At 44.9% G+C, this 24,835-nt stretch overlaps 1 long non-coding RNA gene and 1 pseudogene across 2 annotated transcripts in view; one reads left to right on the top strand and one right to left on the bottom strand.

The window, feature by feature from the left end:
- Positions 1-20,097, bottom strand: part of LOC310672018 — a 43,870-nt gene extending 23,773 nt beyond the window's left edge. The window contains exon 1 of the long non-coding RNA XR_014508342.1: positions 19,963-20,097. This is a non-coding gene — a long non-coding RNA (uncharacterized lncRNA). The remainder of the gene's footprint in view (positions 1-19,962) is intronic.
- An 84-nt stretch (positions 20,098-20,181) lies between these two features.
- On the top strand, positions 20,182-24,537 carry LOC310672010 (ras-related protein Rap-1b-like; annotated as a pseudogene). Its single transcript, XR_014515476.1, has 2 exons — positions 20,182-20,318; positions 22,717-24,537. The product of XR_014515476.1 is annotated as a ras-related protein Rap-1b-like (transcript).
- The last annotated feature ends 298 nt before the right edge of the window (positions 24,538-24,835 follow it).

Genomic DNA, 24,835 nt, shown 5'->3' with positions numbered 1-24,835 from the left:
TCTCCTGTTGCTATGGTGATGCATTAAGAGCCTGTATTTAGCCAATAACTCCAATATCAAAGATGAAGGCTCATGGTGGAGAGCTCTCATTACTGCCTTGGAAGCAGGGAGCCAGCATTTGTATCATCTGATAATAAGCTATAAAAACTTGAATTAGACAAAAGCAGCCCTGGATGTTAATTGCTCTGCCGTAGCAACGCAGCTATTTATCAATAGCTGCTTATGAGCACAGCTTTCAGTTTAACTCAGACTGCAGCTAATTGCCCCCTGTCTAATTGATATTACAAAACAAGAACAGCTTGGGATGGGAGGGCAAAACAGAAACCAACACGATGGTTTGCATATGTAATCAGAGGCTGCAAGCAGAACAAGAGGCGCCTTTCGCAACTCAAGGCACTGCAGGCATCAAAGGCTGGAGGTGGATGCAAAACACCAGAGAACCCCCCCCCCCTTGGGCATTCATGCCCTTTAAACACTGTGCATGAGCGGAAGTGACTTTTGGAAAAATGCAGCTTCTCATCATGACATAGTGTCTTAAGGACCGAGAAAAGCTGCATGTGTGAAAATGCCCTCTTCTGCATGACATGTTGAAGGTGCAGGAGACCTTGTCGCCCTACAAAGGATTCTCTGCTCCCTGAAGGCTGTGTATGACAGTGATTGAATTATAGTGGGGCTGAAGAGGCCTGCTCTGTCTTAGCTACTGGTTTCAGATGGTTGAGGAGGCTATCGTGATTTGACCAAAATGGAAGGTGGTGTAGGCATTTTGGGTTTCACTAAGACCTCCTTCTGACCTTTCTACCCCCCTGAATTAAGCCTGATGGAAATCAACCATTGTGGCAGCTGAGTAAAAGGAAGAGGATCCACATCAGCGCAATGTGGTCCCTGGCTAGACCTGGCGCTTTCCAGGTGTTTCGGACTGCAACCTCCCATCTGCCCCAGCCAGCACAGGATGATGAAGGCTGCTCAGAGAGATCCCTAGCATGCCTGGGGTGCTGGGAGGTTTTTAACATGATGATCACTTATCCAAGCTGGATGAGTAACTGCAGCTGATCACTCTTAATCAAATTCTGTACCCACCTCACAGCCCAGACTACTCTTCTTAGCTTCTCTGTGTCCTCAGGTCTCCAGTGCACAAGGAGTTACTTGTCTTACCACCACCCCATCCATTTCCCCCCTTTCTTATCTGTCCCCACAATCTACTCCTATGCCTCACTGGGCATGTCGCACGTCCCTGGTAGCACATTTGAGAAACCGAGATAGCCCTGGTGTCAGCCAGAACAACAATTAATAATAATAAATAATAACCGCAATAATTAACCAGGCCCTGCATGCACACATTTTGGGTTTGCACTGAAAATCTTAATTCATGCTGTAATTAATAGCTCGTGCCCATCCAGCAGCTAAGCCGAGCCTGCTTGGATAAGAGCATGGCACGGTAATTAATATCGTACAGTGTACACTCCTAATTGCAGGCCTACAGGCAGAGAGTACAATTTGTACACTGTATGATACACATTTACCAGCCATAAAACTCTTATGAAGCTGGATTATTTGACTGTCTGTTCTCAGCTCTCAAGAATGTAAGAGACAGCCAGGAGGCGGAGAGGGGTGTTGTGGTGGATTGAACACAGCATTGTATTGGTGAAAACATGCAATCAACCATGTTTGCACAATGCACATGGAAAATAAACATACACGAATTGAATATGGTGGGGTGTTGCAGGCAGAAAACACAAATATTGTGCAAACAGGGCTTGTTGGGTGTTTTATGTAAGAACAGCAGTAACAACAATTGTTTATTAATTTAGGGAATTTATACCTCAGTCTTCATATGATGATAGTCAAGTGGCCAATATAATACTTAAATGCTAAACACAATTTTTGGGAATAATTTTCTAACAAAGTGATCAAGTGAGGTGCTAAGCAGACCCAAGCGGTAAATGTACGAAAGATACAGAGAACCCACTTGGTGCAGAGATTTGGGGGCATCATGATTCATCCGTATGGGAAATTCCTCTGAATTCAGTCATAATGGAGCAAGAGACATTTCACAATGGGATGGTTCACTACTGCCCCAGCTCCTCACTTCCATGAAAACATTTTTGCTGCATCTCTCCACACACAAAAGCTTTTATGTGCTTGCCAATAGATAAAAATTAGTGAGGCACCTGCTCAGCACATGAAGCCTTGCATCATTAGAGAGTCTTTTACATCTTTTCATTTAATGCGAGGATAAATACAATAGATGGTGGATTTATTATTATTATTTTGCCTCTTGTTTCCGTGGAGAGCTCCCAAGTTCAATGAATCACTATATGGATCAGTTCCAAGGCCCAGGAAAAGAGAGCGCTCAGGGCCCCTTGGCAAGTGCATAGCAATGACCCTATCACCGCCACTTGCTCTCACATGATCTCTCCTTCCTTTGCTGTTTCACCCCAGAGCCTATTAAACTGACCCTAGTTGGCTTCTGATGAGGTGGTGCGAGAAAGAGATTGGGGGGGGGGGAGTAAGGGTCTGGGAAGAGAGAGTTTTGGTTTTATCAAAAACACTTAGCTGCTGTCTCCTTTTAGCAGCACAGGGTGTCACAGGCTGCAACCTGGCTTGTGAAACATGTATCTGAGTCTAATTAAGATGCCAGGTAAGCTAACCGGATAGTTTGAAAACAGCCCATTGTTTTCTAAGTTCTGGAAGATTAAGGGGGACGTGGGAAAGGGTTTAGAAATTCAGGCAAATGAAGTAAAGTCCCTGCCAAAGAAGGCGGCAGACTAATAAGGTCATTCTTTTCATGTGAGGCAGCGAGCAGAAGGGGCAAGAAAGGTGCAGGTTCGACAAAGGGACTTGCGAAAGCTCTTGAGATCACATAGTAGTCAAAGGAAGCCACTGACAGGCATCTTGTCAATCAACACTTAGCTGCTGCTGCTGCTGCTGCTGCTGCTGCTGCTGCTGCTGCTGCTGCTTACTTGCTGCTCCTGTCCTGGGCACTTATATAATAATCCCAGTCTTATCCCTGGTGGCAGTGAACAGTACATTAATAGCCTCTTCCGTTTCTGAAATCGGGTAGTAAGGAGGAACCATTTCACCAAATCTTTACAGGCAGAAGAGAAATTCTCCACACGCTTCCCAAGGTGGCCTCACTATCAGTAGCAGCACAGCATCTATTTTCCTTTTACCCCTAAGGGCTTTTATTTTTGTTGCCATTACCTGCGTTTTGAATAGTGGCAGTGGCAGCAACAGCCTGAGCGCCGTTTGCATTCGCTGCGATGGAGCACTGAAGGAGGAATTGTGCCCACTCACCCACCCCCAAAACTGATGGAAATTTTTTTTGGGGGGGGGGGGAGGAGTATGGTCAGCCTTTTCCCTTGTTTTATAACCTATTTTAAAAATTGGTTTTACAGTTATAGCAGTAACAACATTCATCCTAAAATGCAACAACATGGAAATAAGTGGCGAAGAAATTTATCCGTTACAACACCTTTGGCTGGGGGGGGGGGGGTGAGAAAAAGGAAAAGAATCAAATTCTCTCAGAAAAATTCCCTCTAAGAAAGTTTGGCTCAGCTACATAGTCCATGGACACTACACATGTCCATTTCGTTCTGTGTAGAGCTGTAGACATTCTCTGCCTTCACAGTGTAAAGGTGGGGAAACCCTCACTCCTATTATTCACAGGTTGCTGAAACAGAACTGACATGTTGGAAGAGGATTTGGGTATGGTGTGTGTGGCACAGGAATGCAGTACCCTGCTTTACTATGTCAGAACATAGTAAGTCAGAACATTGGTCGGTCTAGCTCAGCATGGTCTATACTGACTGGTCCTTGGTGTTATCACGTAAGAGTCTTTCCTATGCCTATCTGGTGATGCTGAGAATTGGGACCTTTCGCATGCAAATCACTTGTTCTTTCACTGATCTTTATTACCAATGTAATATTGATCTGATAAGAACTTGACTGCCGTGAGTGGCTGGGGAATAAAAAAATAAAATTATTATTATTCCTAGAGCAGGTCAAGGTCCACCTGCGGTAGCTAGCATTCTGTTTCCAACAGCAACCAGATGGGTGGTTCTGAGAAGCTCACAAACAGTGCAACGAAAGCGATGGTGGCCAACCTTTCTGATTTATCCCCAGCATCTGGACTTCAAAGTTCTACTACCTTTGGTCATGGAGACCTCATTTATGCCCAATGCAAACTGCATGGAGATTTTGACAATTAAACCGTACATGCGCCATAAAAATGAAATAAATAAAATCTAGCTATCGTGGCCAATCATCGCCTTTGAGAGACATACCCTCCCAGGACTGAAGGGTTGGGTTTATTTATATGTCATTGCCTTTACACAGTGAGCTACAGCAAAACTGGCATACAACAAATCTCCACTTATCATCAAAATACAGAACACCGGGTTGGGGGTGGGTGGGAGAAAAACCAATTTACAGAATGCATCAGTAAATTCACACACAATATAAACCAATGATTTAGCAAACAAAAATAAATTCACTATCACAAAAGGAAAAAAAGAGTCTGGACTTGAATACATAAATGCAGAGCAAAAAAGGAAGCTGCTGGTCCTTTTGCACTCAGCAGCCAGGCTGAAATATTGCCCAGAACTGAAGAGGCCTTCTCCAGCCAGGGGCCATAACCAAAGCATCCTCTATGACAGTCCCTCCTGGCCAGTCCCTTCTCCCAACATCAGTGAGATTATCAAGTCAAATAAACAAGTTAAAATTCTTTGTTTGGAACCCCACACAGCTTTCTCGTCTTTTTCTTCCAGTTAAGTCAAACAATTGTTTAAAAATTCCTTCTGTGTGCGGCAATTAAGACAAACATCACCTTAGGCCCTATAAAAATGCGGAGGTACTTTATGGCATGGTTGTTAGCAGACACAAATTAGTTCTAAATTATGTCTACTTGCAAGCCTGCTGCCTTTTTTTGTTTTAACACTTATTGCAATTAAGATTACAAACGAGGGCTGCTGATTCACAGAGCAAGAGCCACACTGGATGAACAGAAGAAACAGTGTATTCTGGCTGCAGGTCGGGGGAAGGCGACATGTCCAAATGCTTCTCCACATAAGCTCCTTGTCCTGGGGCTTTACCATTTGCAAAAGGAGTAGACAGGGATGGGAGTGAGATCAGGCACAGGTCAGGCAATGTGGTGACAGTGACATCAGGGTGGTTCCTGAAAGAAAGAGGACTTCAGGGAGGTCTTGAAAGAGGCAGCCTATTCAACACAATGAAGGAAATTGATGTAGGCTTAGGAAGCAGGAGAGCAAAAAGGCACCGAGACGGAAGCAGGAGAAAGGGGCAGACAATCTGCCATGAGGCAGAGAGAGAAAAGGAAGGAGCACCTGTGGTCAAGGGTAGTCAGAAATTTGAAACTGGAGAAACAGAACCCTGAAGCTGGTGTGATGTGAGAAAATGGCGAGGACTTTAAGAGAAAGTTGATTATTCAAGCAGTGGGAGAGATGAAGGATTTTACAGGGGTATACAAAACTGAACAAGTCTACAACCATGCAGATTTTCTCTCTTCTAATGCCTGTCAACTGGGATGCTAGTATCAAAATGTACTCAATTCTCTCTTCGTTTTGCTAAAAATGACAAAAGAATCACAGCATAGCGGAAAAAAAACCTTGTTTTTGGAGGGGGCGGGATATATCCCATAGGCTGCCATGGGCAAACTATTATAATTCCCGAAATATTATTATTTCTCTGTGCATGTCAAAAGAATGAAGCAGCTTTCCCAATCTCCCCCCACCTCTGCCCTGCGCATCTTCGCAAATATGCCCACATCAATATGAGGCCACAAACTCCTGGCAGCTCTGCCCAATTCTTTCCTCCCACAACATTGCTAAATGAGTCACAGCTGGGAGAAATGACTGACATTTCACTTTGAAGGATTTGTTCCTTCGTTGGCAAAGGAGGTCAGACTCACAGCAAAATTGAGGGGGGGGGGAGAAGAGAGACTTGGTACCCTTGTTGCCAGGGAAACTGAAATACTAATGAAGCTGCTAGCCTTCCCCCTAAGCAGGAAAGGATGGGAGAGTGCCCAAAATACACAATTCATATTACTTCATATTGGTTTCCCTGCTCTTTCTTCCTTTCTTATGGAGCTAAACTTGAAAGACTAGCTATCTTCTTTATGGGAGGGGGATTAGACCTGCCATTTTCTCCCAATCAGCACAATTAGAATTCTAGCTAATGAACCATCCATTTAATATTTTGGATTCGGGAGGTGGAGTACATGAAACAGCCGCTTCAGTCATCCCTTTTCACAGCAGTTCCTTTACCCCTCCCCTTCTTTTTCAGATTTTAAAAATATATTGCTGGCCTCACCTCTCAGAAAATGTAGCATGCATGGCTGGGGGTGGGGGAGCAACCATCCTAGGCAACGTAAAAGGTGAAAAGCCTAGTTGATTTCTGGTTCTTGGACATGTGAGTAGGACTAAGGGATGGGACCCACGGGGGTGGTTTTGTCTAGCAAAATGCCTACCTACAGTGCAATTTTTCTTGGAAGAGGTGCCAGAACTCACCATGAATGCCTCCCTTGTTCTTTTATAATGGCAATGGCGCCCAACGGAGAGGTGTCCATGAACATGTTGAATGGGGTATTTTTTTTGGGGGGGGGCAAATGTGTGTATGCAACCCCCTGCAGCGTCTGTGCTAGTGAGAGCTGGGCACTCACTGTTTGCCACTGGTGGTGGGATGCAAGTGCAGCATTTAACTGATATCCACACATGAGACTAAACATCAACTGTGTACTTATATGGGGGTGGGAATGCATCACTGAGTGCCAAGAATGCCCATAAATGTTGCAGTGATGCTGAAGGTATAGGAAAGACCTGCTTCTGGCAGCTGGTCAGATTATAACCCATTAGATTCCTTAGACTGATACAGTTCTTGTCTACATGTTGACAGAAGCACCTCCCCTATTGTAAGACAGAGTGAAATAGCTTCCTAAGTTGCAAATGATGGGAATTTAAAAATATCTGCAAATATTTTACTTATTTCTTTACTTGGTTTATTACTGGGGTGGCGGGGGGGGGGGGCGACCAAAGACACAGTGCCTATGCATCTTCGGCAAACTCTTCTTTGAAACAGGAAAGGGCTTCAATAAATCAGATGGAGTGAGATCTCTAGATATTCTTTTCAGCTTCCTATTGTGTTGGGGAAGTGAGGCGGGAGTAACTTTCTGATTCTGTTCTATTCTACGGCAGATTGTCATAGACTTGATCTGGCCTTGCCTATAAAGGGCCCCGACTGCCATGGAAGAAGCAGCAGTAGAAGAATCCAACTCTGTGATCCTATAAATGCTGGTGTCCTTGGTCTCACTAAGAATTAAAAACCGTATGCTTAAAATCCAAGAAATTGGGTGGCATTTATCTCCCTTTCCCAAGATGCCTCCCCAAGGGCCAGTGCTGTTGACTGGGTTACAGTGGCTTCTTGATGGCCTTATCCTACCCCATCTCAGCATTTTTCCTCTCCGGCTGTCTCTCCTCATAGCTCTACAGAGACAGTCTGTGGCAAATCTCTTCGCTCCCCCACTAACTTTGAAGGGCAAAGAGATGCACAATTCCATTTCTGCCTGCAGCGTGCTTCAGGCGACCACAAGGTCGTGTCAGCGTGTCCTTTTTCATTTTCCAAATGGGATAGGAATATATAGCCAGCTCCTTAAACGGATTAGATTGGAGACTCTGATGGACTGCCCAATTCAGCAGCTTCTTCCTCTCTCCCAGTCCGATATAAACAGCTAGCCAAAGCAAACAAATGCCACTGAGAAATGGGATCAAGTAGTTGGCGCTTTGGGATCTTACCTACAGCTAAGTCGGGATTTTGGTTTGGAGCAGGGCGGGGGCTGCACATTGTCTCTACACCAGAGTGATTTTGCCAACTTCTCCCACTGTGCTGGGGCTTCACAAGACACCTGAGCAGCATATCTGAATGAAAATTTCCCCTTCTTCTCATCTGCATATAGCTTGTGGCCATAGTGGAAGCATCTCGGTAAACACTGTACAGTTTCCGACTGGCAAAAGCGTGCAGCAGCCCACTGACACAGTCGACTTCACTGAGTGCATGTGGCCAGTCAGAAGCTACACACCTGCACAGTACTGACCCAGGTGCCCTTCTGTCCCGGGACACCTGGAAGGGCGGGCACAGTGCCCACTTCCCCTAGCCTGGGACTGGGATGCTTTAAATGTGTGGTGTGTATGCAGTCAAGTCTCTTGGCCTTGACCCAATTGTCTTTTGCTCCTCACTTTTCTAAAATAATTTATATGCCATATTATGGCTTTCAAAAGGAAGCCCCTAATGGTTCATGCCAAAACAACAAAAATGTTATATCTATCTATCTGTGCATGCAATAAAACCAAGATCTTGCTCAGGGAAGTCTCTAATATCTTGCACTGAGTTTGGGATGTCTGAAATCACTTAGTGGTTTGTAACCAAACTGAAACACAGTAGAATGATGCCAAATGCTTTCTTTTTTGATTATAAGGATACCATGCAATAAAAAACCCAAATAGCTAGGAGAAATATGTTGAAGAAGGGGAGTCCAATAAAAGCTCTGCTTCAGTTTTACATGTTTCATGGGCATAGCCCAAAGTACTGAAATACTTTGGAAGAAAACACATACACGTATAATCAAGCTAATCATGTGGTTGATCTCTATGGAAAACTGGATGCTGGGTGTGGTCTAATGTATTAGGATTCTTTCATTTTTTAAAAAGGTATAAATTATTCTTTTAAATATCTATCTCAACATTTTATAGTACTCTGCAATACCATAATGCTTCTTCTTTTGTTTACAAAATGTTAAGTTTCCCTTCATTTGATTTCTGTTTCTGAGCATCTTTGGTGATAGACTGATCTATTAATTGGCTGATATATCATGGGGGGGGGGGGAGATTGAAGCCAGAAACTATATCAAAAAACCCCAGACTTTCAAGTTAGCGATGGGATTCTATAAAACAGCTACAAATCTAGCTAGAAATGCAGCTCCTCTTGTTCAAAAGTCTACTGCCTCTCTAAAATTTTATAGGGGGTTCTATGTATGACTGTAAATAAGCTAGAAAATAATGAGCTGTTGTCAAGGTCTATTGTTTCATTTTGCAATTTTCCTAGACAATAAATAATGTGTGGGCCTGCTAAAGCATAACCAGCACTTTGCTGGTAGGCTAAAAAACAAACAGAGATCCATCTCTGTGTTTGCGACTGAGAGAAACGCTAGCGGTTTGGATGCATAATAAGGGCAAGTTAGCCCTGGAGCGCCTGGGAGCCAGGTAGTCCGGGGACCCAGAAGACATGATCCAGTCAGAGTCTGCTTGAAGAAGACAGAAACCTTCCAGTTACAGGAGGCTTGTCCATCGTCAAAACCACAGGCTATGCAGACCATGCGTTGATCACCTCTTCACATTACCCCATTTTCCCGAAATTGCTACAGAAGACAGCTCTTTTCAGAAAGAAGGGAATAAAAGCTTTACTCCAGTTGTACCCCCTAAAAAATTGCAATATTTTTCATGACTGAGCACACTTGTGGGGAGGTTGTGTGCATTTTGAGAGCGGAATAGGGTCATCCTTGGGATGGGCTGCTCAGGTGTGCCATCAGGGCAGGGGTTGGTGAAGAGGTCCAGGGCCTACTCAGCAGAATTTGCAGAAAGTCCCAAATGCAGCAAGACTGACTTATGAGGTTCTGATTTACTATCTAAAGAGTCCCCCACTCACCGAAAGAACACAAAGCCCAGAATCTAAAAGCTGCACCTTCCTAACAAGTTTGCATGAGGGTCCTTGGTAATACTGCAGTGAAAAGTCTGAAGGGGCAGAGAGGGGCCCTGAAGATGTGCAGGGGCGCATGACTGGACTGCACTGCTCACTTTACCCTCATGCTGCCTCTTCTTGACTCTACGCTGTCAGGAGCCAGCTCTTAGCAGGCCTCGTTATCCGAAAAATTGTTATGTCTCTTCTGCGCAGAATAACACACATTTTAAAATGCAATTCCAACCAATTTAAAATACAATCCATCAGCCATTTCAGCTACAACAGCCTCCAGCTAAAACGATCAGGCCCCACGAAACAGACCAGCAACCAGGCTCCCCAAAGGGTAGTCAGAGAACAGAACCGTTTCACAGCCTACGGCAGAGAAGAGAGAGACACCCTCTGACCTCAACATAGTTGTTCTGTAATGGGGATGGGGAACCACAGGCCTGGGTGCCAAATTCCGCCCCTGAAGGAGGGGGAAATGCAGGGTGTGCCTGGTGAGAGGGTGCAGTTTGTTAAGAGTCTGGCTACCCTCTCACCAGGCACACCCTGTATTTTCCTCTCCTTCAGGGGTTTTGCCTGGCCAGATCGTGTCTAGAAGGCAAGGCAGCCCTCAGGCTGTTCTATAACCTTGGGGCTGCTGCAGCTAAGGCTCTGCCCCTGGCACCCAACCTTCATGAAGCACAGCCACACAGAGGCTGAATTCACAGGGCTGAAGTAGGGAGAGGCAGCTCCTGAAGGCCATGAAGGATGTCAAGGTATGCACAAAATGCCTAGAATTGGACCTAAAAGCATCATTAGGAGGCAAGCAGACAGTTTGCATCCTCTGAAGCTTCCGAGTCACTTCCAAGGGCAGCCCCATGCAGAGAGCATTACAGTACTCAATCTTACATAGGTATGGATGCAAAAAGCAACAGCACCTATGCAACATATATAGTCGGTAAAATGTCAATCCTGGCCACACTGGTCTCCAAACGTGGTACTTCTATGTGAGAGATTTTGCCATGTTTATTATATCCACTACCTATGTTTTCCATGCAGAAAACACATGACAGAGCCTTAAGGGTTTCCGCTGTATTTATTACACATTCTCTTTGCTGCAGGCTGAAGCTGTACCAAACACCTGCCAATCCACTTCCCTGAAGCTTGACACCCATTGATTACAATGGACTCCTTTGCTTACAGGCTCGGTGCTCTCAGGTGTATTCACTATTTGCCTCATGGTGATTCTGAACAACACCCACCTGCCCCTGTCTGCTGTTGGGAGCAGAAGCGCACCTAACACCTAGTTCCCTGGGGAAAAGGAGCACTTCCTTCTGCGTCACCAAGTTGCCTCACGAGAACTGGGCCAGAGAATTCGAAGCACATCTGGCCATTTGAGGCCCCCAAGCCCTGCTGTCTGCCATGCAGATCCAGAGCAAACTCTTTGGCACTCCTGTCCCCAGCCGGCCATCCCTTGGTTGCCTTCGATTGGCAGAGCGGCCTGTTAGTGGCATGCTAGCCAGCTGCAGGCTTGCTGTGTTTTCATGCTAAATTCTCCTTAGAGATGTCAGCTGCCACAATGTGTCATTTCTGCTTCACGGAGCTGGCTGGCTTATACAGCCAGGAACAAGTTTCTGCAAAAAGAGGGAGAGAGAGAGCGTGTGCGTAGCATGACATGATGCCACTTCCTTAACAAAAATGAAAACAGTTGCTAGCAAAATGATAGGTCAACCATGCTGAGATTTCACAGAAGGCTGCCTGGTTGGGAGAAATAATGGAAATTTTTGCCTACCGGTAATGCAACCGAGCTCGTGGTTAGGATGCGGATGTGACACAAAACACACACAGCATGGAAACATCAGGAACACAACTTGTGTGTAGAACCAAAATGGGTTGATAATAGTTGTTAAGGTTCTTCCCACACCACAACCAACCCTTTTAAGTCCCCAGGTCCACAAATGATCTGTCATCTCTTTGTCTCACATGACTTCTGTTCAAGCCAACTCCTTGCACAACCCCGTCATGCACAAAACCCAGGCTCAAAGGTTGCAGAACCTTCAACTGAACGTATTCCCGGCTGAATGGCAGCAGCTGGCCTGGGTTCCTCCCTTCTCCATCCAAGGATGCCAAACTGAATACAAAACTATTTTTCACCCATACAGACCAAGGAAAAATGAAGCCTACTAGGGAATCCACTTGACAGGGCATATAGCAGAATGCCAGTTCTGGAGTTTGAACTGTATTCTTCTGCATGCATGATACCTCCACAGTAGGCTTAGTGACAACAATGCAAACATTTCTTAGCCAACCAAATAATAGGAGGGCACTCAAGATGATACCAACATTCTTAAAAGTTCATGTTAAGTTTTCACGTTATCCAGAACTCCTTCTACATCAGGCAGTATGTTACCAAAGCAGAGGGGCTGATGGGAAAGGCATTCTGGGGCACTTAATTGTCATGACTAGCTGTAGTAATTGTCACTGGAAGAGCATCTATGTTGCATGTGGAATCATCATCATCATCAATTTATTATTTATACCCTGCCCATCCGGCTGGGTTTCCCCAGCCACTCTGGGCAGCTCCCAACAGATTTAAAACAGAATAAAACATCAAACATTAAAAACTTCCCTAAACAGGGCTGCCTTCAGATGTCTTCTAAAAGTCAGATAGTTGATTATTTCCTTGACATCTGATGGGAGGGCATTCCACTGAACGGGCGCCACCACTGAAAAGGCCCTCTGCCTCGTGACCTCACTTCTTGCAGGGAGGGAACTGCCAGAAGGCCCTCGGAGCTGGACTTCAGTGTCCGGGCAGAAAGAAGGGAGTGGAGACGCTCCTTCAGGTATAATGGGGTGAGGCCATTTAGGGGTTTAAAGGTCAGCACCAACACTTTGAATTGTCCTCTGAAACATAGTGGGAGCCAATGTAGGTCTTTCAGGACCAGTGTTATGTGGTCTCGGCGGCCACTCCCAGTCACCAGTCTAGCTGCTGCATTCTGGATTAGTTGTAGTAACCTTCAAAGGTAGCCCCACATAGAGCACGTTGCAGTAGTCCAAGCGGGAGATAACTAGAGCATACACTACTCTGGTGAGGCAGGTAGGGTCTCAGCCTGCATACCAGATGGAGCTGGTAAACAGCTGCCCTGGACACAGAATTGACCTCCATGGACAGCTGTGAGTCCAAAATGACTCCCAGGCTGCCCACCTGGTCCTTCAGGGGCACAGTTACCCCATTCAGGAGAGGAAGTCCCCCACACCCCCTGTCCCCCCAAAACAGTACTTCTGTCTTGTCAGGATTCAATGTCAATCTGTTAGCCCCCATCCATCCTCCAACTGCCTCCAGGCACTTCAGGAATGTCCCTGGTTCAATCTCCAGCATTTCCAGATAGGCTTGTGAGTGTTCCCTGTCTGAAATTCTGTAGATGGACCAATGACTCAGTGTAAAACAGTTTCCTGTACACCTTAAAAATAACCATACAAATAAAAAATAAACAATAAACCAGTGAGCATGAAATTATACTTGCTAATCATCTGATACAACACAGTATTTAATGGCTCTAATCTTCTTTGATTTTCTCCAATAAAAGATGGAAAGAAACCCTAAATCTTAAGCACATCAAAGCTTCCTTCAGGTTTCACAAGATATTTCTCATCAACACACCCTCGAAGCAGCTTCATGTCACAATCAGTCTGCTTATCCCCAGCAGAGGGACTCCATCTTTATTATAATTTTTCCTGACACTCATTCTCTTACTTGTTTTATCTAACACGCTTCTAGGCCAGGGAAGTTGAGGACAAATTGGTCCATGTTTTAACATGCTGTCTACCCTCACAGTTTACAGAGACTTATAAAGTGCTTCTTTGAAGTTCTAAAAGATATTAATAGTTATCCAACCTTGCCTAGAGGTTTGCATTGCCAGTGTGTGTTTCTCTTTGACAGCCTCAGGTTGCATCCCATCTCCCTTGCTGGCTTCCAGTCATGAAAGAAGGAAGAGAGTTACTACAATTCAGGCATCTAAATATGTAACTTTCTTTAATCAGAAATTAGAACCACCACTGAACGCGGGGCTTGTGCTTGAGGGCAGCATGAGATGTAAATTCACAGGACAAATTAAATGGGTAAAATTAGTCAACTGTGCAAAGGCTACTGTGGGCTTTATGCATCATACAGTTCTGACACTTTTCCTTCGTAGGTTGAAGTCTTGAGAATACTTGCCAGGAAGCAAATGCACTCAGTGGATTGGGATCAGTTAGTTAGTAAAGCACCAGTGTGATCCAGTGGATATCCAAATGGACTTAATGCTTGCAGCAGAGCTGGCCCTATCCTTAGGCAGAATGAGAGGGGCAACTCAGGCCGTAGTTGCTGAGGGTGCTGAGTGGACAGAGCTGTGTGTGCCATGTAATCTACCCTGCATCCTCTAAGCTACTCTGCTGTGCAGTGAAACCAGTGTTGAAGTCGTTGCAAGGGCCATTCCAGTTAGCTTCCGTATGTGGAATGGGCAGGAGTACCACCTTGTTCTTTTCCTCAGGCAGCAAAATGTATCTGGCTGACACTGGCTGGGAGGACTGTGTCCCATAAAAATCTAAGACTTGCCTAACTGGATCAGACTAAAGTCCATTAGCACAGTGAGTCCATTTCCCACAATGGCTAGCCAAATGCTTTTGGGAAAACCACACACACAGATAATGGTGGCAGCCCCCAGCTCTTATTATTCCTCCCCCTCCCAGCACCTGGCATTCAGAGAGATACCCATATATGCTGGACTTCAATTTGGCAGAAGGTTGGGATAAAAACGTCGCCAGCCATGGGTGGAAGAGAGAAGGCTTACTGTGTAGAATTCCTGGGCAGAGCTTTCAAAAAGGCTCAATTAATTTCAGAGCAAGGACCAGGGTCGTGCGATGAGAACCTACCAGTGGCCAAATTCTGCCTCACCAGGCACTCAAAATGACAGTAGACATTTGTAATATTGCACTGAGCATCATTAGTTCACAGTGCCTTTCTTAACTCAGATACAGTTGTGTGGCCTGTGCAGGGTCCTACAAATGACAAGTCCAGTCTGTTTCAAGAAGATATTCAGGAAAGTGTAAGGCAATGAAAGGCGTATCATCCAGCAGTGGCTGCAACTGAAGGAGGATGCATACAGACATGTAAGCAAAATCAGTGGTGACAGACAACAAGGCTCACAGCTGCTCTTTGCAGTTCTTCTCTTCTCTCATAAGGAAACAGCCAAATCAACCGGACAGCAACTGCCATTGCCCTTCGTCTGGCGCTTTGCAGTGGCATATAGATGCTTTTCCAGAGAATTTTAACCCTCTTCACAAAGACTGTTCTTTATCCCCCTTTTCAAAGGATTACCCACTGCTGATGGTGCTTTACAAACTAGAACCACAGGCCAGGATCCAAAGTGCCTCCTAGGTGTGTGCAAGTGAGCCTGCACATATTCTAAGGTTTGCTGTACTGAAAGAACACCTCAAACACCCAAAAGGGTTGGAATTGCCCAGCACAGAAGGCTGTGCTCAGAAAAACAGGGACCTCAGATCTAGCCATATGCTGTGGACAGGCTCCTCCTTGTTAGCCCTTTGAATCCAAGCTATAGAATAGGAAAATCACCTAGTGTAGCCTCTTCTCCCAGGACTTCGTTCCACTTTTAACATGCATCACGTTCTCTCTTGTTTATATACGTGATGCAAAACCATCATTAGAATCAGTGGTTGTTGGTTTTCCCAGGGGGTACTCAGGTACCAGCACCTCTTTTTGTTAAAAAGTGTGGTACTTACTGTAATAACCTCATGGCAGGTACCGGCACCTATTTTTCGGGGGGGGGGAGCACTAACTAGAACACATTAGAAAAGTAGGCCTGTGGCTATGATATACACATGTGTTGCTCAGGTGAGAAGCTGAGGCTATAAATTACAGTATTATGCGCTGTTAGGAAATGGGTGGTTAGCCAGTTCCATTGGCTGGTGTGCTCTTGTGAACAAATGGCAAACCAATGTGCAGCTCCTTCACCAAAGCATGGCATTCCACATAACTCTCAGAGAATAAAAACCTGGAGGTAAACAGGAGGCTTATGGTTTATGGATTGAGACCTAAAGAACCAAGACAGTCAAGAGTCGGGTGGAAGATAAGTAGAGCCCTGATGGATCGGGTCAATGACACATCTGGTCCAGCATCGTGTTCTCACAGTGGCCAACCAAAAGCCTGTGAGAAACTCGCAAGCAGGACCCAGCACAAGAGCACTCTCCCCACCCTGCAGTTTCCAGCAACTGGCATTCAGAAACATTATTGCCTCTGAAAGTCAGCAAGAAAACAATAAATACAGAGCTGGAAGCCTACATTCTAATACAGCTGCCCTGTCATAAGGATGACAATAGCCCTGTGGGCTGATAGGGGTATGCTGCCGATTACCAAGGCATTATTGTGTCCTAGAAAGGAGGCGTCCTGACAGGTCTGCTAGCCCCCTCCAGTTGCTCAGCACCCAGTGGCTGAGCCTACAAAGCTGACATGGCAGCTACGACAGGGGGCTGTCAATGGCGCTTAGTGTTATGGCGCAGCTGGGCAAGGTTGCTTTTAACTTTGAGAATTAGCCTTCAATTTGGCTGCATTAATAGGCAATGAAAACCAAGGATGAAGAGGGGGAGTTTCTGCAGCTGCTGCCCTCTCCGCTTGCTCTCTAGGACAAATGCTACAGTTACAGTAGGAGACTACAAGGACTATGGGGAAGTAGGACTATGAGGAGAGACTGGCCATATGTCTCTGGAAGATGGGCTGATAAGGGAGGCCAGATCTCCCTTATTTGAATGAACAACACAGCCCCAAGGGATGAAAGATGACCCTTTAGAGTACTGTACTACCACCAACATAGACCTCTGTAGGTCTGGAGAATCCCTAATTTGTGAACAGGCAGGCATATGCTCTGTTATCAGTCTCGCTGCAAACTGCTGCCTGGTGATGGGAAGTGCCGCTTGGAGGCTGGCTAAGCATATTTTATTGATCAATATTACATTATATGTTGTTATCTTTGTTTCGTTGACTTTTTTCACTCCTAGAATGAGGTATCTTCAGCCAAAGCTATCTGCTTGTTTACTTTGGGAGTCCCTAATTTACAGCCAGGCAGGTTCATAGTCTGTTACCAGTGTACTGTCTAAGTATAGGAAGTGCTGCTTACAGGCAGGTCTGTAGAGTAGTGTCTTAAGTGCACAGCAAACAGAAAATGGACTTATTCCAACTCAGAATGGTAGATGTCGATGAGTGCGGCTGCTTGATAAATAGTGGAGCCTCAGGGCTATCATTGTGAAGTGGAAATTGCTGGCATTGTCCACCATTTTGTTGGAAAGGGAAGTGGTCATGCAAGCGTTTTCATTATTTCTGTTCAGAGAACAAATCACAATGTCATTGCTTTATGAAGACAGAATGAGGCTGATACCTTAAGGCTTACAGAAAAGTCACAAGGTTGCTTCATCATGTGGGTAGGTCAACTTAGGCTGAATTTATCTCATCAAAATGCAACTAACTGATAATGTCAAATTGTTTCTAGATCAGACTGCTACTATCACTTTTATTCCTCCACAGCAAGCTTGAATTTTGCTAACACTACCTACAGGTCAGTGGCAGGGTGAAATTATTTAATGTACCTTAAGAGACCGCACCAGATAACAGTGTCCCAGCCTTTATGCACTCTAAAGGTTGATCAACTCTAATGTGGAGCCATATGTTGCTGCTTAAGGAGTTTCTGCTTGAACTAAAACAGCAGGGCAGCTAAGACGAACTATTCCCTCTAAAGAAAACCTAGGGGGAACCATAGGCTAAAATAGGACTCACAAGCAACTTAATATTTGAAATAGAACTATATATTTGTTCAGTTCTCGCTTTTAGTGGACAAAACTAATTCCAGCTTCAACCATGGAGTGAAGTCCAATTCTGAAGATGATTATGAAGTCATTCTCTTTTATTGTTTATTGGCAAATTATCCTTGCATATTCTCAGTCTTAGTAGCTTGAGCTATTTCTTCATTTTAAAACAGATTTTTATTTTTAGCCTCCCTGTTTGGCATAACAATACTAAAACAATCAACATACTGTAACACACAAATAAACACCATTAAGATGCTTAAACAACGTGTATGGATTATCCAATAACTGCATAGCTCAAGCTATTAAAAGCCAGTCCAAATACTGATCGTCTGGAAAATGTTTCTAAAAATTAGGTGGGTAGAGGATTTCCCAACATGTTTGCATAGCTGCTACTCATAAGACTTTTCCCCTGGTCAGGAAAAAAAGGGGGAGGGGGGCATCAAACCACATACAAAAACTACAACACTTTCAGTCTGGCACCATTTTGGGGTGGGATTCAGTCACAAACAGAAAACTCATGTTGCACAATGATAGCTGATTGGGAGGTGCTGTGCTACAAATCTGCTTCCCCAAAAGTAACAAGAAAAAATGCACTGGGAAGTGTGCGATAACACTTGTTTTGATGCAATGTCATCTAACATCCCTCCAAACAGCTTGGAATGAATGCTCGATAAATAGCTGGTGTTGTCCATTCTCACTGCAAACAAATCTGTTTATTGAGCCTTCATCCTGGAAACACACACACACATCAAACGGCAATAAAGCAAAATAAACCACCTCCAACCATAGAATCATAGAACTGTAGAGTTGGGAGGGACCACAAGGATCATTTGGTCCAAATCCCTGCAATGCAACCCACCCACCAATGTCTTTTTGCTGCCTCATGTTTCCTTGGTGCCATGCTAGGCTGGTGTTCTTGCTTGAGTCATCAGGATTACATTGACTGAATTACTTCCTTAGCCCGAATAACAGAGTAATTTCCAAACCACCCATGCAAATTATATATGTAGCTTTCTCTGTATTAGGAACACCACATAATTTTCTTGAAACAAAGCAAAGCACCTCATGCAGCCTTCCATTTACTTCAGCATGTGAGCACATACAAAGATGGAACCAAGAGCCACATTCAGTGGGACTAAACCAAAACAGTGCAGTATTAGTTAGTTAATTGAGCATTCTGGTTGATTTTCATCAACCGTACCTAGAAATGCTAATGTTTATGTGTATATTAATGCCTTAAATAAATAAATAATGAGGAACCCAACTGTTCCATTACTGGCACTCTAAGGCTATATTCAGTATATAATACAGCTCCTATTTTGCCATAACGACTTGGGGTGGAGGTAGACAAGAAATGTCCTATGCAAGATTTTGATAAATGGACTAATAATAAGCAAATGCACACATCCCCCAGTCATAAATGTGAGCCAACTGTTTGGTCTGAAGAATTTTAGCAACATATTAGGAGAAAAGGAAAAATGAGCATGATGGCTAATCTACTAGGAAATGATGCTCAGATATTAGAGATGACCGAATAAGTTAATGTTCATTGACTGTCACCAGTTCCTGTAATAAGCTGAAACCTTTTCCTTTATCTAACCACATGACATGTATAGCCTTTTATCGTAACAACATGGGCTATGAATCCGCTTTTCCTGAAGTTTCAACTATCCTTCTATCTGTACAAAGATTATACCAAATACTCCCATAAATGTGTTTTGCTCAACTAATCTAGGCCAGATACAACCTGATCCAAAAAAACAACAACAGTAAACAAAACTACAGCCGTACAAATGGGAAGGGGGTTGCAGAAACTGAGAACACAACATCACATATGCCAAGGATCCCAAAGGAAAACAGGTCCACCTTAACCAAACCTCGCTCACCTGTTCCCCGTTTTTCAGAATCTGTTGTCTGCTGCTTCTCTGTCCCTCTTATGCTGCCTCCATCTCTGTGTCTCCTTAAACTTCTGATTCTCAAAGAAGTTTGAATGACTCCTTGTTTGTTTGGGGATTGCATAGAAACCACTGGCAGCTGAATGACTGGTATCACGACGTGACAACCATTTTGGGGTCCTGCTTCTGAGTCCTGCACCATTTTGAAATGACCAGGAGTGGGAGAAAAATGCAGTGTGTGTGTGTTGTATTCAATCTCTCCCCACTTCTCTCACTTTCTAACCCTGTTTTTAACTCAGGAGAGTGTTTCTACTATTAGGGTTCTCCAGGCATCAGCATGATCTGTGAGCTGCTCTGCTTCTCCCTCAACCACTACCGTGTACACAATTTCATAGGCACCCCATGCGCAACTTCAAAAGGAACAGCCAAGCGACACAAATCCAACTGAAAACAAAATGGCCCCCTTCTTCTTCCCCTCTTCTCTTACCACTCTTCGTCTGTCGAGGTACGACGAGCACCTCCAGGGAGGAAGGGAGCTCCCTCCACTAAGGGACTTCGCCAAACCAGGCAGAGCCAGCAGGGAAGCAAGCAGCCTTCTCCAAGAGGCCTCCAAGCAGGAGGCAGGAAGTGAGTTCCCTTCTGGCCCACAGCAAACATGGCCGCTTCCTGTCTGCCCGGTGTCCCTTTGAAACTGCCTCCGTCCTCCCCGCCTTGCCCTGCCTGCTTGCCGAGTCTGGGCTGCCTGCTGGTTCTCTTCATGAGAAAGAGCGTTTCAGGAGCTGCGGACGCCGTTTGCTTTATTACTGAGCAAAACCCGAGTTGTACAAACAGCTACCAGAGAAGGTGAGAGAAGCAAACACAACCTCTAAAGATACACAGCATACACTATACAGTAGAGTTGCCAGATTTAAGCCTTATATAGGTGTTTTGTTTTGTTTTTTGGAGCTGTTGGCACTCCTGCTTCCCCTGTTTATCATGGAAGAATCCCAACTTTTCAGTACTTGCCCTGGTAAAACGGTGCTCCCCGTTTTTGCTTTCGGGAGGGAGATGTCGGGGATATGTTTTCTAAATGTTGTTATTGTAGGCACCCGTGTTGAAGTTTCAGGCCCAGCTCTCTGTTGCTTCTTAAGAGCACCTGCGCTTTTGCATTGCAGCTGTTCTGTTTAAAGAAATAAAATGCAATCAGGTCCATCCACATGTTGAAGATAGTTGATATAATTTTTAAAGGGTAATGTAATAGATAGCAGGTGGAGAAGACCAATGTGTATGTGTGATGATGTGGTTGCCCATCTGTTTTTAAGAGAGTTGATTGTTGTGGAATGTGGAACAGATCTTCAGAACAAGTGGGATTTGGCAGCACTGCCTCCAGCTGTGGAACTTCTTGCTTGTATGTACACAGCCACAGGTCTAAGAGGGGCATCTTATGTTCTTTCCCAAAGAAGCAGGAATGTTAGAAGCAGCATAAACACAATGTGAGATCTAGGCAGCCCTCTCACCAAGACAATTTGATGACTTCCTGGGTTGGTTTTTGTAGGCTTAGCCTGTGGACATTTTTTGCACAGTGACTGTGTGAATTATAATTCTGACAGCACCTTTTCATGCTTTGTTTGAAATGGTTATCACTTCCAGTAATGAGAGTCGAGATATGCTAAATATATGACATTTCCTCTCTCTCTCCACCCACTTGGTGCCAGTTCACACATGACATATTACAAGAGTGTGGCATGTGTGTAATACACTGATGTGGGAAGGTAATGCAAGTTATTAAAAGTGCTACCACTAGTAACCACATGTATACCCCTGGCAAAACAAACACTAGTGTGATCATCACATGTACTGGTACACGTGGATCCTCCACTCTTTATATCATTGTACATATTTGTAGGGGAAAGATTAAAGCAGCCCTCAGGTAGTGGTGGAAATGGAACTGAAAAGCAGGACGTATGCACTGAAAGCTTGGAGGGTGCTGCAACACAGACAGTCCCTGTTATCTCCATATAGGACTGTAAAGACCCCTGTCTGAGCATGCTTCCAGTTCCACATAAGGGATTAATAATACAAATTGGATATTTGGACATCACTAATGAATTGTTGGCAGCAGCTTTTTTTTTTAAATGGGTTTTATACAGAAAGGATAAATCCGAAATAAATTGGGTGGGGGTTGGGGTGGAATAGGAGCTGACATTTTGATGCTGATCACATCATGTGGATTCTGTTGAAAACTTGTGTACATGAGCAGCACCGATCTCACAATAAACAGCTGCCTGGCAGCACACTAAGACCCTGGAGAGCCGCTGCCAGACCAAACTAAACTAGATGGACCAAATTTTTGACTTGGTGCAAGGCAGCTTCCTGTGTTGTTAAAAGCTGAAGTGGAAATTTACTGGTCTAACAGTGGCTGCCTTTGGATCCTTTATTCAGCTTCCTAGAGTCCCTCCAGGAAGGACAGTCAATGAAAATGAAGGATGCTTTTGGTTATTCATGGTGCATTTACTGACTCCAGGAAATTTGTTTGGGTCAGGGCCTGTCTACCCCCTGAAAACCAGAGCCCTTCACTGTTGTTAGCCTGTAGTGGTGCTGTTTTGAGATGTGTGTGATGCTAAATTAATGAGGAACATGAAGGAATTCCATGGGGTCAGATGTGGGAAGGCTGGGAGGGGGCAGTCAAGTTGCTCACCATAATTTAGGAAGATAGGACAGAAGACCTCCAAATACCTCATGGTTATACTGTACAATTATGTGATTCTGGTGACAAATTAAACACACCTTGCATACAAAAAACAGAGCCTGCTCTAACATTCGAGCTATGAATTTGTTACAAATACTAGACAGGATTTGGTTTGGTTTTTAAAAAACTTAAAAGTCTGTACTTCGAAATGAAAGTTTTACCTTTATCAACACCCCCTCTCTGCAGATTGATTCTTACCTTAGTTCTTCCCACCTCATTGTAAGTCTTGGGGGCCCAAATAACTCTGGTGGCTTGGTTTGAAAAACCAATACATTTTGTTAATTTAAACTCCCCCTCCCTGCCCTACAGTACAATCTGCCAACGGAGGGAAGTAAAAAGAGTTTACAGAGAGCAAGATGCTTTTGCCTTGTAATGTGAGCCAGTCTTCAAGAAGGGCAGGTGGTTATGCTTTGCATTATGCAAAGCAGCTGAGAGACAGCCAAGCTCTCTCTAGTAACCAGCCGTGGAGTGAGCTGTGTTCGATGTGTGCTAGTGCAGTTTCTCTCTCTCCAGGTGCTGGGGATGGATTTCAAGGACAGCGCTCAGCTGATTGGCCCAGAGCATCCTTCGGTCTCCTGCACTCCTCCCTCCACACATATTCCCCACAGCAGAGATTGGAGGAGACAGTCGAGACTGTGTGTGTGTGCAGTGTGGCAGGAGGGAGTGTAAATAAATGGAAAGATCAGCTGGGATGCTGTGCACACAGCAGCAATTCAGCCAGGAGAAGTTGATGAGCAAAGAGTGTGGAGGCGAACTTGCAGAGCTACTGGGGAAGGAGACGCTGCTCTCTGAAGCCGGGGAACATAAAGACCAGGCACACATCACACATTGAGGACTTAAAAGCAACTTGTCTCCCCCTCCGCCCAAGCCAACACATCCAGACAGACAGGCACAGAACCATGTCTTTGGCAGTGAAGGAGAAGAGCCAAGTGCGCCTAGTGTTTCTGGGTGCAGCCGGGGTCGGCAAGACGGCCCTGATCCGGCGCTTCTTGCAGGACACTTTTGAGCCAAAGCACCGGCGAACAGTAGAGGAGATGCACACCAAGGAGTTTGAGGTGAGTGGAGCCACCATCAAGGTTGAGATTCTGGACACCAGTGGTAGCTACTCCTTCCCAGCGATGCGCAAACTCTCCATCCAGAACAGCGATGCCTTCGCTTTGATCTATGCTGTGGATGATGCAGAGTCCTTTGAGTGTGTGAAGACTTTGCACGAGGAGATCCTTGAGCTGAAAGAGGACAAGTTCCCTCCCATCGTAGTGGTGGGCAATAAGGCAGAAGCTGGTGGGCTTAGACAGGTCTTGCCCGAGGACGCCCTCTCCTTGGTGGAGCTTGACTGGAACAGCCGTTTCCTGGAGGCATCTGCTAAGGAGAATGAGAATGTGGTGGAGGTCTTCCGGGAGCTGCTTCATCAAGCCAACCTGCCCAGCCGGCTGAGTCCTGCCCTCCGCAGGAGACGTGAGACCTTCCCTAAGGAGCCCCCACTGCGGCCCCCCATGAACAAAGCCAATAGTTGTACTGTCTGTTGAACTATGTGAGAATGATAGCTGCATGGGTTTTTGAGAACTTTGGTGACCTGAGTTTAGAGATCAGGTTGCACCTGCCACAACAGCACTGTGGCACTCTGTCATTTGGGGCTCAGGAGCTGTTTGTGAACCTTGATGGCTTGTCGTCGTGACATAGTAATTTCAGCTTTAGTGCCCCAAAGTCACCAATGTTTGTGCCCATTTCGTGCATTTGATTTTGAGTTGCAACCCAAGAATTGGGAAGCCTGTGATGCTGTGCACAGTGTAATGTCTCTAATTCTGGCCTGTTCTGCGGATCCAAGCTGTTATTGTATAAATTGGAACATATGTCCCTTAAGTCATGGAACTGGATGCCCCAGTTTTTGAGGCAACATGGCTGATGTTGACAAGGTCCATAGCATGAACTTAGAAGGCAAGAACTTAGGAAACAGTTAATTCCTGGGACACCTACTTATCTTTCCCTTTTGCATTGATTTCTTTGTGTTTTGAGTGACTGAACAGACACGGTATGCTTGAAGATGGGAAAGAAAATACATTTTTGGTGCCTATTGAACATCCAGTGTGTGTGTTGCCTCCCCCCAAAACAGTGGGTTTTGTTTTTTGTTTTGCTTCAAATGTGTGCATTGACCATTTGCATGCATGTGCTTTTGTGCAGACTTTGTTTAAACTGAGCTCACCATTGTCTGAAGCACCTCTGCATTGTGGAAAGAAATACATGTCACCCAGTGGGTCAGTCTGTGCCTGAGTAGGTATGATTTTAATTTCCAACTTTTCAAGGGTTGTAACTAATAAAAGAAAACTCAAACACCACCCAAAAGAGTGTTGATGTTTATTTTATTTTGATGCGAGGGTTGTGATTGGAAAACAAGCCACACTTCAAGTTCTTGTCACCCGGTCGTTACATAGCCTCTCTTGCTCCCATGTTCTGCTTTATGCCTTTGCCTTCATATCTTTGTAGGACAGCCACCCTGCTGAGTTTCTGTCGGTTTTTATGCTCTCGTGGTTTTTATGACAGACACTGTAGTCTGGGGGCAATATTGTCAGATTTGTTCCTAGGAAACCTTGGCTCAAACTCCTCCTGAGGCATAAACTCATAAGCTTAGCCAGGT

This window comes from Podarcis tiliguerta, assembly GCF_965153285.1.
Source record: "Podarcis tiliguerta genome assembly, chromosome: 2".
NCBI lineage: Eukaryota > Metazoa > Chordata > Lepidosauria > Squamata > Lacertidae > Podarcis > Podarcis tiliguerta.
This window is presented reverse-complemented; position numbering and strand designations above follow the sequence as displayed.